The sequence below is a fragment of the Bos javanicus genome, chromosome 4 (genome assembly GCF_032452875.1).
Source record: "Bos javanicus breed banteng chromosome 4, ARS-OSU_banteng_1.0, whole genome shotgun sequence".
NCBI lineage: Eukaryota > Metazoa > Chordata > Mammalia > Artiodactyla > Bovidae > Bos > Bos javanicus.
In genome coordinates, this window is record NC_083871.1 from 114,146,480 (window position 1) to 114,160,188 (window position 13,709).

Below are 13,709 nucleotides of genomic sequence, written 5' to 3' on the forward strand. Positions count from 1 at the left end.
GATGGGCATCTTCTTGTTTTATAAAGGCTGGAAGTCTGCTCTGACTCTAGAGCTGCAAATGACCCCCTAAAGTGTCACCCTAGCATGACCTTTGTGAACACTGTTGTCAATGGTTCATTGTTTGACCCCGATTCTCAAGTACACAGCATCCCTGGGCCAGGAAGGCCAGCCCTACCCTGGCAGATGATTTCTCCTTGAACACCATGTACATACTCTGGGCCACTGCCCTCATTTGCAGGTCTTCTCCAGGTGGGAGGCACTTCACTCTGAAGGACCTGGGTTCAATCCCTGGTTAGGGAACTAAAAAAATTTTAAAGGACACTGAAAGCATATCAAGTAATCATAAGATATGAATCTTATTAGGATCCTAATTTGAGCAAAGAAAATCAAAATGTTTATGAGACAATTAGGAAATTTGAACACTCTGGATATTTAATGATATTAAGAAATTACTACTGGCCACTTGATGCAAGGAGCCAACTCATTGGACAAGAGCCTGTTGCTAGGAAAGATTGAAGGCAGGAGGAGAAGGAGGATGAGGTGATTGGATGGCATCAGCAACTCAATGGATATGAATCTGAGCAAACTCTGGGAAACAGTGGAGGACAGGGAAGCCTGATGTGCTGCAGTCCACGGGGTCACAAAGAGTCGGACCCGACTGAGCGACTGAACAAGAGCAACAAAGAAATTATTATAAACTTTTTAGGAGTGATAACAGTATTGTGATTATGTTTTAGTAAGAATTCCCTATCTTGGTGTTACTGAAAGGTACTCGTGGGGGGTCCGGCTGCTCGCCACCCAAAAGCCAATAAGCAGGCCAGGTTGGTGGAAAGAAAAATTTGCTTTATTTCAGGTGGTGGCAACTGCAGGGGAGGGTGGTGGCCATCTGTCCAAAGGCTGACTCCCCACCCCACCCCACCCCCTCACCCCCGGCCAACAAGCAAGGGGTGAGAAAGTTTACAGGCAGAGTCGGGGGTGGGCAACATCCAGAAACAGCACAGTCATCTCTAACAGTCATCTTCAGATTGGTCACCAGTGGTCTGACGAGCATCACCTTGGTTGTTTTAAGACAGTTAATCTTCTGGAGAAGGAAATGGCAACCCACTCCAGTATTCTTGCCTGGAGAATCCCAAGGGCAGAGGAGCCTGGCAGGCTGCGGTCCATGCGGTCGCAAGAGTCGGACACGACTGAGCAACTAAAGAAAGAGAGAAAGTGAATCTTTAGTTCCAGGGTGCACTTGTTTCCATTTCTTTGTGGTCGGTTCTCAGAATTGTGGCAGCTCAAGTTCTGGGTACAGTCTGGTCATCATGTAGTTAACTTCTCCCCTGGGGTTTTGGTATCTTTTGCCTTACATACCAAAATGCTTCACTTATCATTTTTACATATCACAGTTTTTAACCCTTGAAAGTTTTAACAAAACTAAGAAACAAGTAATGAAAATGTTACACCAGCATTTTCTGATTGGCAAACTTAAGAACATATTTCATAACCTCAAAAACTATGCACTTTTTATAGCACAATTTTTCTTCGGTGGTACAATATATATGCTTAATAAACCCAAACATCTTTAGTTTCCCTCTTGGTCTTACAAGGAGACAAAAGTAGGTAAATTTAGATTTGTTCAATCTGAAAGTATGAAACGGAGCAGGACCATATGATCCTTGCCTCACCCCACCCCCACCGTGTCCTCTGCCTGCCTTTTGCCCTTGGAAAACTTTGGTCAAAGAATAAGTTTAATCAGAGAAGTGAGAAATGCTGAAACAAAGGAAAACAGTCAAAGGAGACTGAATAATAATGATGTAGTCACTAAGCATAGTCAAGGACTTTTAGTTCTTTCTCAAGGGCTGTAGATAATATTCTGAGCCACATCCGGTGAGCTGTCTTACAGATACCAAAACCCCAGGTGGAGAAGTCAACTACAGGACTTGAGCTGCCACAATTCCGAGAACTGACCCCAAAGAGATGGGAACAAGTGCACCCCGGAACTGAAGATTAACTAACTGTCCTGAAACAACCAAGATGATGCGAGGCAGACCACTGATGACCAACTGAAGGTGACTGTGCTGTTTCCGGATGTTGCCCCCCTAAACTCCCTATAAACGCTCTCACCCACTGCTTATAAGTTAAATAAGCAGAGTGACAATATACAGCCTTGATATACCCCTTTCCCAATTTGGAACCAGTCTGTTGTTCCTTGTGCAGTTCTAACTGTCACTTCTTGACCAGCATACAGATTTCTCAGGAGGCAGGTAAGGTGGTCCGGTATTCCCATCTCTTGAAGAATTTTCCAGAGTTTGTTTTGACCCACACAATCAAAGGCTTTGGCATAGTTAATAAAGCAGAAGTAGATTTTTTTCTGGAACTCTCTTGCTTTTGCTTTTTCGATGATCCAACAGATATTGGCAAATGTGATCTCTGGTTCCTCTGCCTTTTCGAAATCCAGCTTGAACATCTGGAAGTTCATGGTTCACGTACTGTTGAAGCCTGGCTTGGAGAACTTTGAGCATTACTTTGCTAGTGTGTGAGATGAGTGCAATTGTGCAGTAGTTTGAACATTCTTTGGCATTGCCTTTCTTTGGAATTGGAATGAACACTGCCCTTTTCCAGTCCTGTGGCCACTGCTGAGTTTTCCACATTTGCTGGCATATTGAGTGCAGCACTTTCACAGCATCATATTTTAGGATTTGAAATAGCTCAACTGGAATTCCATCACTGTATATTGTCACCCCGTTTATTTAACTTATATGCAGAGTACATCATGCAAAACACCAGGCTGGATGAAGCACAAGCTGGAATCAAGATTGCTGGAAGAAATATCAATAATTCCAGTATGCAGATGACACCACCTTTATGGCAGAAGGCAAAGAAAAACTAAAGAGCCTCTTGATGAAAGTGAAAGAGGAGAGTTAAAAAGTTGGCTTAAAACTCAAATATTCAGAAAACTAAGATCATGGCATCTGGTCCCATCACTTCATGGCAAATAGATGGGGGAACAATCAAAACAGTGAGAGACTTTATTTGGGGGGGTCTCCAAAATCACTGCAGATGGTGACTGCAGCCATGAAATTAAAAGACACTTGCTCCTTGGAAGAAAAGCTATGACCAACCTAAGCAGAATATTAAAAAGCAGAGACATTACTTTGCCAACAAAGGTTCGTCTAGTAAAAGCTATGGCTTTTCCAGTAGTCACGTATGGATGTGAGAGTTGGACTATAAAGAAAGTTGAGCACCAAAGAATTGATGCCTTTGAACTGTGGTGCTGGAGAAGACTCTTGAGAGTCCCTTGGACTGCAAAGAGATCAAACCAGTCAATCCTAAAGGATATCAGTCCTGAATATTCATTGGAAGGACTGATGCTGAAGCTGAAACTCCAATGCTTTGGCCACATGATGCGAAGAACTGACTCACTGGAAAAGACCCTGATGCTGGGAAAGATTGAAGGCAGGAGGAGAAGGGGATGACAGAGGATGAGATGGTTGGATGGTATCACCGACTCAATGGACATGAGTTTGAATAAGCTTCAGGAGTTGGTGATGGACAAGGAAGCCTGGCATGCTGCAGTCTACGGGGTCAAAAAGAGTTGGACAAGACTGAGCAACTGAACCAAACTGATTCCCTGCTTGTTGGAGGGGGGGACGTGTCTGCCTTTAGACAGATGTCTGCCACCCTCCCTGCAAGTTGCTGGCATCTAAAATAAAGCAAACTTTCCTTTCCACCAACCTGGCCTGTTTACTGGCTTTTGAGTGGCAAGTAGCTGGACCCTCAATGCATACCTTTCAGTAGCAAGTACTTATATTTTTTTAAGGCCAATTAAATAGAGCTCCTTTACTAATTAACCTCAGAGATATTATCCAAATACAAAAATACATATTGAGACATATAAACATCAAACAGAGATCTCATTGTTTTATCTTTTTACATTTCATGAATTAGGCATTGCAATTAAGCTTATCAGTTTATGGATAATGATCAGAATAGCCAAATTACACACTCAGTTTTAAAAGACTTTCCTTTTTTTTTTTTTTTCTTTTTCCTTAGCTTGAAGTTTTACAATTAACCAAAGGCTAGAGTTCCAGGCAATGTGGACTGTGTTTGTATTTCAAGGACATGATAAGTGTTAACTTCAAGTTTTCTCCTAGGCATATTTTTGGTTTCTCAAGGTCTGAAAAAAGTGTTTTATCAAGTTAGGTTTCCCTAACTGCATATGGAAAAAGAATCAGTATTTTGAATTTCAAGACTTTCATCTTAACCAATCTTCTCTGGAGTCTGAAGAATACTACAGCCATATATTGTCCAAAAAATTATTTCCTTTTTAGTCATAAATTCACAACTAAAATTTTCTTTAATGGGTTGAACCTGAATTTCCCATTTTACATAAGGCAACAAGAGTACCAATTATACAAATGGAAATACACTCACACACCAAACGACAGATCTATCATAAACCCTCTCCAAAGGTGACCGGTACAGAGTCCCAAACACTTCCCTGACACAAATGGTCCTCAGCGATAGTCAAATATCAGAGGCAATTGGCAAAATACCCAAATGACACCCGGTGCTCACAAATGGTCCTCAATGATAGTCAGATGTCAGAACCCATTGACAAGAATGCCCAAAAGCGCTTCATGCTCACAAACGGTCCTCAATGGCAGACAGACATCAGAACCATTGGCAAAAGTGCCCAAATAGCAATCAGTGCTCACAAATGATCCTCAACATCAAATACAGGTCAGAACCCACTGGCAAGAATGCCCAAATAGCACCAGCATTCACAAATGGGAAGGCTGCCCATGTGCAAACCTGTGGACTTAGCCAGTCTTGGAGGTCGGCAGCTCACCCCAAATGCAAGTTTCCATTCCACCAAGAAAAGCTTAAGTTGGCAGCCAGTGCCGAGCAGGGGAGAAACAGGGAGGATCCTCAAAACAAATAGTTTCAGTAGCTGGTAGGAACATCCCCCAAATCCCCTACCTGGGGCTGCCTAGCTTCAAGCAGCAGGCTAATACAGTATCATAGCCACAGTTTTCCCCTGGAAGACCCAGAAGAGCCAGGTGTCATGAAAGCACAGAAGCCAGCAGTAGCCAGCCCCACGTTGGGCACCAAAATCTGTTACCAAAAGGTATGCTTGGGGAGGGTCCAGCTGCTTGCCACTCAAAAGCCAATAAGCAGGCCAAGTTGGTAGAAAGGAAAGTTTGCTTTATTTCAGATGCCAGCAATTGGGGGGAGGCTGGTGGATATCCGTCCAAAGGCCAACTTCCCCGCTCCAACAAGCAGGGGGTGAGAGCTTTTGTAGACAGAGTCGGGGGGGTTACATGTAGAAACAGCACAGTCATCTGTAACAGTCACCTTCAGTTGGTCATCAGTGGTCTGCCTCGCAACATCTTGGTTGTTTCAGGACAGTTAGTTAATCTCCAGTTCCGGGGTGCACTTGTTCCCATTTCTTTGCAGTCAATTCTCGGAATTGTGGAAGTTCAAGTCCTGGGTACAGTCTGATCATCGTGTAGTTGATTTCTCCACCTGGGGTTTTGGTATCTGTAAGACAGCTCACCAGATGTGGCTCAGAATATTATCTACAATCCTTGAGAAAGAACTAAAGGTCCTCGACTCTGCTTAGTGACTACATTATTATTATTTAGTCTCCTTTGATTGTTTTCCTTTGTTTCAGCATTTCTCACTCCTCTGATTAAACTTATTCTTTGACTAAAGTTTTCCACAGGCAAAAGGCAAGCAGAGGACATGATGGGGGGTGGGGGCAAGGCCTGCCCCATTTCATTGGGACTTCCCTGGAGGTCCAGTGGTTAAGACTCTGCTTCCACTGCAGGGGGCACGGGTTCGATCCCTGGCCAGGGAACTTAAGATCGTGAATGCCACGTGGTGTGACAAAAAAAAATTTATAGTTAAGAATTCCTTATCTTTTGTAGATAGACACTAATGTATTTACTAATAAAATAATATGGATGTTTGTCATTTACTTCAAAATAATCCAGTAGAAGAGATGTGGAAGACTTTGTAGGGTATAAATGAAATCAGATTAAACCATATGAGTTGTTGAACCAAACCAAACCAAATGAGTCATTGATTAAACCAAATAGGTTGTTGAAGCTAGATGACAGATTCAGGAGGGTTTGTTTTATTCTTTTCTCTACTTCTGTATATGCTTGAAAGAGGATGATGCATCTTGATAAAAGAAGCAATAGATGAAGAAGATTCAACATATATGCACCTAACAAGATGTCTCAGGTGCGAGACGGAAACAATGCATAACTCTCAGAAACTGATAGATCAAGCAGAAGAAAAATAAGCAGAGATATAGATTATCTGAATAATACATTTAATAAGTTCAAACTTATGTATAAACCTCTAGACTCTATTTGAAAGTTTCTAAGAGGGGAATTCTTAAAAGCACTCATTGGAAAAACACGTTTATAAATATGTGAGGTGATGTATGTTAACTGGGTTTATTGTGGTGATCATTTTGCAATACACCCATATATCAAATCATTATGGTGTACACCTATAATTAATACAACGTTATATGTCAATTGCATCTCATAAAACGAGTGAAATTTTCAAATAGAAAATAAAGGATATGGCATGAACAGATATGTAACAGGAATATTTCACCAAGTCTCAACCTCCTACATTCAAAAGCTGGGTCAAGAGAACAAAACACTGCATCGAAGTCATTCAGAAATTACTGTTTTCCTAAAAATAATAATAATAACAAAGACCGGGCCAAAGGAAAGAAAGAAAAATCATTATTTTGAAATCTGTGGCGCCGAATAACCGTATTTTATAAGAATACCTACGAAAGCAAGGATATGTGTCAACTTGAAATAGAAGCGGGGCTCAGGCTGTCCCTGCGCTTCTTCTCGCCCTCCTTTCGCCGCCGACGCTTTCCAGGCACCAAAGACGGGTTCCTTCTGGGCTCCACGTCTTTGCTCCTTTTTGGAGAAAGCGAGGCGCTTGCCCGGTGCCGGCGCCGGCTGGACGCTAGGTGGCGCCGCTGCGCTTCTGCGGCCCCAGCGCCCAGGTCCCCAGCGGAACCGGGCGCCTCTACGGTCCTGCATGCATCACTGGGCCCAAACTCAGCGTCCAGACGGGTGCACCTGGGGAGGACTGGGAGGGATGCAAGGCTAAAGACAGAGTGCCAGATGCCTGCCTTCCTGTAGGGAGTGTCTTCTCCTAAGCCCAGCACGCTCGTCTTATTCCATACTATTCACTTCTCTGACTTCTTACTGACCCTCCTCCGTGTCCATTTCTCCTCCTCCCTGACCTCTAAGAACGTGCCTTGAGCTCCTGTTTCCAAACCTCCTGGGTTGTCTCGGGTCCTCTGGCGGCTCAATTCTGAATGGGAAGAGCAAGCAACACGTTTGTCAGAAAGTCGTTCAGTCGCCCAGTCGTGTCTGATTCTGTGGACTGCAGCCCACCAGGCCTCTCTGTCCCTCACCATCTCCCAAAGTTTGCCCAAGTTCATGTCCATTGCATCAGTGACGCCATTCAGCCATCTCATCCTCTGATGCCCTCTTCTCCTTCTGCCCTCAGTGTTGCCCAGCATCAGGGACTTTTCCAATGAGTCAGCTGTTCTCATCAGATGATCAAAACACTGGAGCTTCAACTTCAGCATCAGTCCTTCCAATGAGTATTCAGGGCTGATTTCCCTTAAGATTGACTGCTTTGATCTCCTTGCAGTCCAAGGGACTCTCAGGAGTCTTCTCCAGCACCACAGTTCAAAGGTATCAGTTATTCAGCACTCTGCCTTCTTTACCGTCCAGCTCTCACAACCTTACGTGATTGCTGGGAAGACCATAGCTGTGACTTATGGACCTTTGTCGGCAGAGTAATGTCTCTGCTTTTCAACACACTGTCTGGGTTTGTCATAGCTTTCCTGCCAAGAAGCAAACGTCTTCTGATTTCACGGCTGCAGTCACCATCTGCAGTGATTTTAGAGCCCAAGAAAAGGAAATCTGTCACTACTTCCATCCTTTCCCCCTCTATTTGTCATGAGGAAATGGCAACCCACTCCAGTGTTCTTTCCTGGAGAATCCTATGGACAGAGGAGCCTGGTGGACTGCAGTTCATGGGGTCGAAAAGAGTCAAACGTGACTGAGTGACTAACACAACACACAGCAACACAGTGGGGCCGGATGCCATGATCTTACTTTTTTTAATATTTAGTTTTAAGCTGGCTCTTTCACTCTCCTCCTTCACCCTCATCGAGAGGCTCTTGAGTTCCTCTTTGCTTTCTGTCATTAGAGTGGTATCATCCCCATATCTGAGGTTGTTGATGTTTCTCCCACCTACCTTGACTCCAGCTTGTAACTCATCCAGCCAGGCATTTCTCAAGATGTGCTCAGTGTAGAAGTTAAACAAATAGGGTGACAGCAAACAGCCCTGTTGTACTCCTTTCTCAGTCTTGAACCAATTAGTTGTTCCATACAGGGTTCTGACTGTTTCTTCTCGACCCACATACAAGTTTCTCAGAAGACAGGTAAGGTGGTCTGGTAATCCCATCTCTTTAAGAGCTTTCCACAGTTTATTATGATCCACACAGTCAAAGGCTTTGGTGTAGTCAATGAAGCAGAAGTAGATGTCTCTCTGGAATTCCCTAGCTTTCTCTGTGATCCAGAGAATGTTGGCAATTTGATCTCTGTTTCCTCTTCCTTTTCTAAACTCAGCGTGGACATCTGAAAGTTCTTGGTTCGCATAATGCTGAAGCCTAGCATGCAAGATTTGGGGATGAGGATTGACCTTTTCCAGTCCTGTGGCCCCTGCTGGGTCTTCCAGATTTACTGATATATTGAATGCAACACGTTGATGGCATCATCCTTTAGGATTTTGAATAATTCTACTGGAATTCTTTCACATCCACTAGCTTTGTTGATAGCAGTTCTTCCTAAGGTCCACTTGACTTCACTCTGCAGAATGTCTGGCTCTGGGTGGCTGACCACACTGGATCGTACCAATCCAGTTCATTTGAATCTTTTTAATACAGTTCTTTTGTGTATTCTTTCCATCTCTTCTTGATCTCTTCAGCGTCTACTAGGTCTCTACCATTTATGTCCATTATTGTGCCCATCTTTGGGCAAGATCTTTCCTTGATATCTCCAATTTTCCTGAAGAGATCTCTAGTCTTTCCCCTTCTGTTGTTTTCTTCTAGTTTTATACTCTAAGAATGTGCCTTCAGCTCCTGTTCCCAAATCTCCTGGGTTGTCTCAGGTCCCCTGGTGGCTCAATTCTGAGCAAGCAACACGTTTGCCAGAAAGAGCACCCGTCAAAAAGTATGACACCCCTCTCACATTCAAGGAAAGAAGCACCGGTTTACTGAATGAGAAAGTTATCTTAATTCTGTAGATGAGCCTCACCTTCTCTGTCGTTGAAGTCACAGAGCTGTCTCCAACTAGGCTAAGTGCGAGGGGAGAACGTGTGACCAGCACGCAGGGCTGTCTGTACGTGACTGGCTGTGAACTAATTCTGGAATCTTGCTACCCCGTGTACATTACCCATCTCCCGGTCCAGGGAGGATAACCAGGGGCAGGCGGGGATAACGAAAGTGGCTTTGAGCAGGGACAGGCTTCACTCTTTGGCCACCTTCCAAAAGGATCAGCCAGGCTCCCAGCCGACCAGACTTGACCGTCAAACTTGTAGGTTAACACGGGACAAGAAAGCGTGGAGGATGCAAGTTAGAAGAGAAGCCTGCTTCCTCCTGGACCGCCACTGTCCCCAGCTTTTGACTCCATTCTACGAAGAAGACATGGGGGAAAAAAGAATCGGCCTGTGGGTGTAGCTGGCTCTCCCCACCAGGCCTCAGAATGAAAGAGCTGGTGCCAGTCCCACCTGGGAGATGACCCCACCCTGCCCATTCCTGTTCTTCCTGATCATCTATCAAAATCGGGGGGTGGGGGTGGCAAGGGTACAGAGCACACTTGTCATTCTCTTCTCCTTCCCACACCCACATCCAGCTGGTGGGAGAATCTGAGACCGTCTGTGGTTAGAGGACTCACAGACACAAGCTCACAGAGCAGCCCTCCATCTCTCCTCTAGTCTCCCCTGAAAGCGTTGGGACCCCCAGTTAACAACTCATGTGGCCCTGCTCGCCTTTGCTGTTGCTCCTGCTTGCCCATCCCATCCCCCAGGACACCAGTGAGGCAGAATTATTCCAGGTTACCTGGTGTCCAAGGGATGTGAATTAAGCAAATAAAGTTCTGCCTTGCACTTAATATTCCAGCGTGTATACATGCTCAGTCATGCCCATGCTTTGTAACCCCACAGACTGTAGCCTGCCAAACTCCTCTGTCCATGGGATTTCCCAGGCAAGACTACAGGAGTGGGTTGCCATTTCCTTCTCCAGTGGATGTTCCCGACCCAGGGATCAAACCCTTGTCTCATAAGTCTCTTGCATTGGCAGGCAGATTCTTTACTACCACTGTGCCACCTGGGAAGCCCTTACTATTCCAGAAACTTGTCTTAATAGCTTTTATTTTTCCAACAGTAAGAAGGTAAATCTTAAATCTTTCATGTTAACACCATTAGGACAAGCTTTTATAAAATTTGGACAAAGCAGTTTTGTAACAACTGATACAATATTTCAAACATCAACAATTTTTATCCTCTCTATTGTTTTTGAGGTCATCTGAACATTCTTTCAAAGCTTTGAAACTACTAAAATACAATGGATTATGAATGTCTATAAGAGGAAAAGGAAAATAGCAAATCTTTTAGCATTAGGGGAAAATCCAATCTTCTTAAACATAAAGGGTTACAGTTCAGTAGAAAATAACTTCTTGTAAAGAGGAGCCAGGAAATGTGTTTGCTTTGAAACTCTACTTTTAACCTTCAAAATTCCTGAAGAAACAGTTTATGATACTTAAAAAAAAAAACTAAACTTTTTTTAACTTCTGATCATAGTTTCCTTAAGAGGAGTGTCTTCATCATTAATAGCACTCCACATCTCTTAACCTGACATATTCTATTATTAACCCATAAGTTAACAAAACCCATAGAAAGACGGAGGGAGGGAATAAAGGAGGGAGGGAGGGAGGAAGGAAAAGGAAGGAAAAAAGGAGAGATCCACTTTCAAAATGGTGGCATGAGGAACTGCAAACTTCCTTCCGAGCAAAACACTCATAACTGGTCAAAAAAATTTTTAATTGTATTTTTGAGCATTTGAACTCTCTAGAAATTGTCCTTGATAAGAAGGGTGAGAGTCTATGGCACTTGAACAATGACCCAATCCCTCTTCGCTGCTCACCTTAACAGATGCTCTACTCTGGGTGGGTGTGGCCAAGAAAATGGGGCTCCCACCACCCCCAGATCCCAGTCAAAGAAGACAGCGGGGTCCCCAGGAGGGGCAGCCACCCACATCCCTCAGCCCTCATATCACACAGACTAAATTCCTGGTGAGTGCAGCTGAGAGAATGGTGGCTCCCTTCTTGTACTCATAGCAGGAAGCACTACCCCAGACAGGGGAAGACAAAATTACCGAGCCCCTCGCTCCTCTTGTCTCAGTTTGCTTGTGGGTCAGAAGTTCCGTGCTGGGAGCAGCAAGCTGAGAAGACCTGAGGCTACTGCTCCCCCACAAAGCCCCGCTGTGTAGAGCAGGAGTGTCACTCAGAGAAGGAAGCCACTGTCGCTGCCCCCAGCGCAGAAGCAGTGGCTCAGATCGTGCTGTGGAGAGAGAAGGCCATAAGTCTAGAGAGCGATGATACCGAAGAAAGAAAGGAAAGAAGGAAGGAAGGAAGAAACAAAGAACGCTGCCGTTATTCAGAACAAAATGTGGGGGAAGTTCTAGCGTAAGGGCGCTCTCGAAAACAATGGGGATTTTGGTGGTAAACAGTGAGGGAACAGTGGCAGCCCCGTAAGAGCAATGAGCTAAACTGCAGGTCAGCTAACTTGTCAGAGAAAACAGAGAAACGGAGGAAGCTAAGATTCCCCCAGGAGTCAGAACAAACGTCAAAGTCCGACTTCAAAAACCCCTCCTGGGAAGAGGCCCAGGTGTAACTGGATCCGACCATGAGGCAGTGTTCTACCCCCTGGCATGGTCGAAACCAGCAGCGCAGTCAGCCAGGCCTCAGTGGGGCCTAACGGCTGGGTGTGATGCCAAGAGAGACAGGTGGTTTAACAGAGAAGTCAGGGGAGAGCAAAGCACTGTCGGCCCAGGATGAGCGTGCACAGCCTGAGTCTGTGCCCTCTGGGGAGTGACATCAGAGGGTTCACACTGCAGGGAAACACACTCACAAAAATAACCCTGCAACGTCACTAAAGCAGCACACCAGCAACAGGAAGCCGGGCCGGGGGAGGGGTGGGGGGGGCAGAGGTCAGTATCCACTAGCAGTCTGTCTTAACTGTCTTAATGATCTAAAGAAAAAGTAGATAAATTTGACTTCACTACTATTAAAAACTTTTGTTCTTCTAAGGCTGTTATCAATGAAGCAAGAGGACAACCTACACAAATATTTACAAATCATATACCAGATAAGGGTCTAGGGTACAGAATCTATAACACACACACACACACACTCCATCAATAATAAAAAGGCAAATAATTCAATTAAAACTGGGCAAAGCATTGAACAGACATTTCTCCTAAGAAGTCAGATGGCCAGTGAGCATGTAAAAAGATGCTCAACATAATTAGTCATTAGAGAAATGCAAATCAAAACCACAAAGAGATACAATCTCACATTCACTAGGATGCTATCATCAACAAGACAGACGCTGGCACGTGTCGGTGAGCGTGTACAGAAATGGGAGCTGTCATACGTTGCTGGTGGGGATGGAGAGTGGTACAGCCTTCCTACTATTTCTGTAGATTAATGATTGCCTAGGGCTGGAGAGTGCTGGGAAGAAATTGGGAGTGATTGCCGATGGGTTTAGGGTTTCTTTGGGGAGGTGATAAAAAATATTCTAAAATCCAGCATGGTCATGGTTGCACAACTCTGTGAATATACTAAAAGCCAAAGAATTGTACACTTTAAATGAGTGGATTGTGTTGTGTGTGCATTATTTTTTAATAAAGCTGTTGTCATTTTCAAAAATAAAGGAAGAAAGAGGGGAAGGGAGGGAAGAAGGAAGGAAGGACAGGGCCCTTTCACCCCTCATCATTTCTTACATCCTCCTACAGGACTTAGAATTAGGAGTATTTTGTGCCCCAAGCTGCAAAGATCTCTGTTTCTACATGGGAATTCCTGGCTGTGATCCATAAGCAGTCCATATCGACAAGAGAGAAGTGTTAGCATGAGAGTTAAACCCAAATGACCTGGCGGCTTGCTGCACCCCCCCACCACCACCGCCGAGTGTCCGCGGCCCAGCAGGAGGCTCTGGGCTGGAAGGTCAGGTCACTGCAGAAACCATTTACAGCCAAGAAGTAATTGGACAGCTTTAGACTTCACCATAAACCTGAGCAGATGCCTGAATTCCCCCCGTTAGGAAAGCTAATTAGGAAGAAGGATGAGAAAAAGGCAGCTAATCCCTGAATGGGACTTTTTCTGTGTCCACAAGTCTCTTCCGAAGCCCCAAGCTAAAAACACAGAGCACCCCCACGGATTGGAGGGCTTGAAATGTCATGTGAGGTCTTGGACATCACAGAGCCCCAGAGGCCCAACCATGAGTTCCCTACTGTCTCCAGCTTGACCCCAGCCAGCGGAGAGGGTCCCCCCCTCACTGTGCTCCACCTGGTCCTCCATCTAATAGGTTTCATGAACATGCCGCCT

At 44.8% G+C, this 13,709-nt stretch overlaps 1 long non-coding RNA gene across 2 annotated transcripts; it reads right to left on the reverse strand.

Moving 5' to 3' along the window:
* Positions 1-826: 826 nt before the first annotated feature.
* Positions 827-8,362, reverse strand: LOC133246644 (uncharacterized). 2 transcript variants are annotated; one of them, XR_009736093.1, is made up of 2 exons: positions 6,807-8,362; positions 827-1,195 (listed from the first exon to the last, which is right to left on the reverse strand). It is a non-coding gene; the product is annotated as an uncharacterized LOC133246644 (long non-coding RNA). The 2 variants fall into 2 exon arrangements; XR_009736094.1 differs by lacking the exon at positions 6,807-8,362 and adding an exon at positions 4,801-5,839.
* Between the last annotated feature and the right edge of the window lie 5,347 nt (positions 8,363-13,709).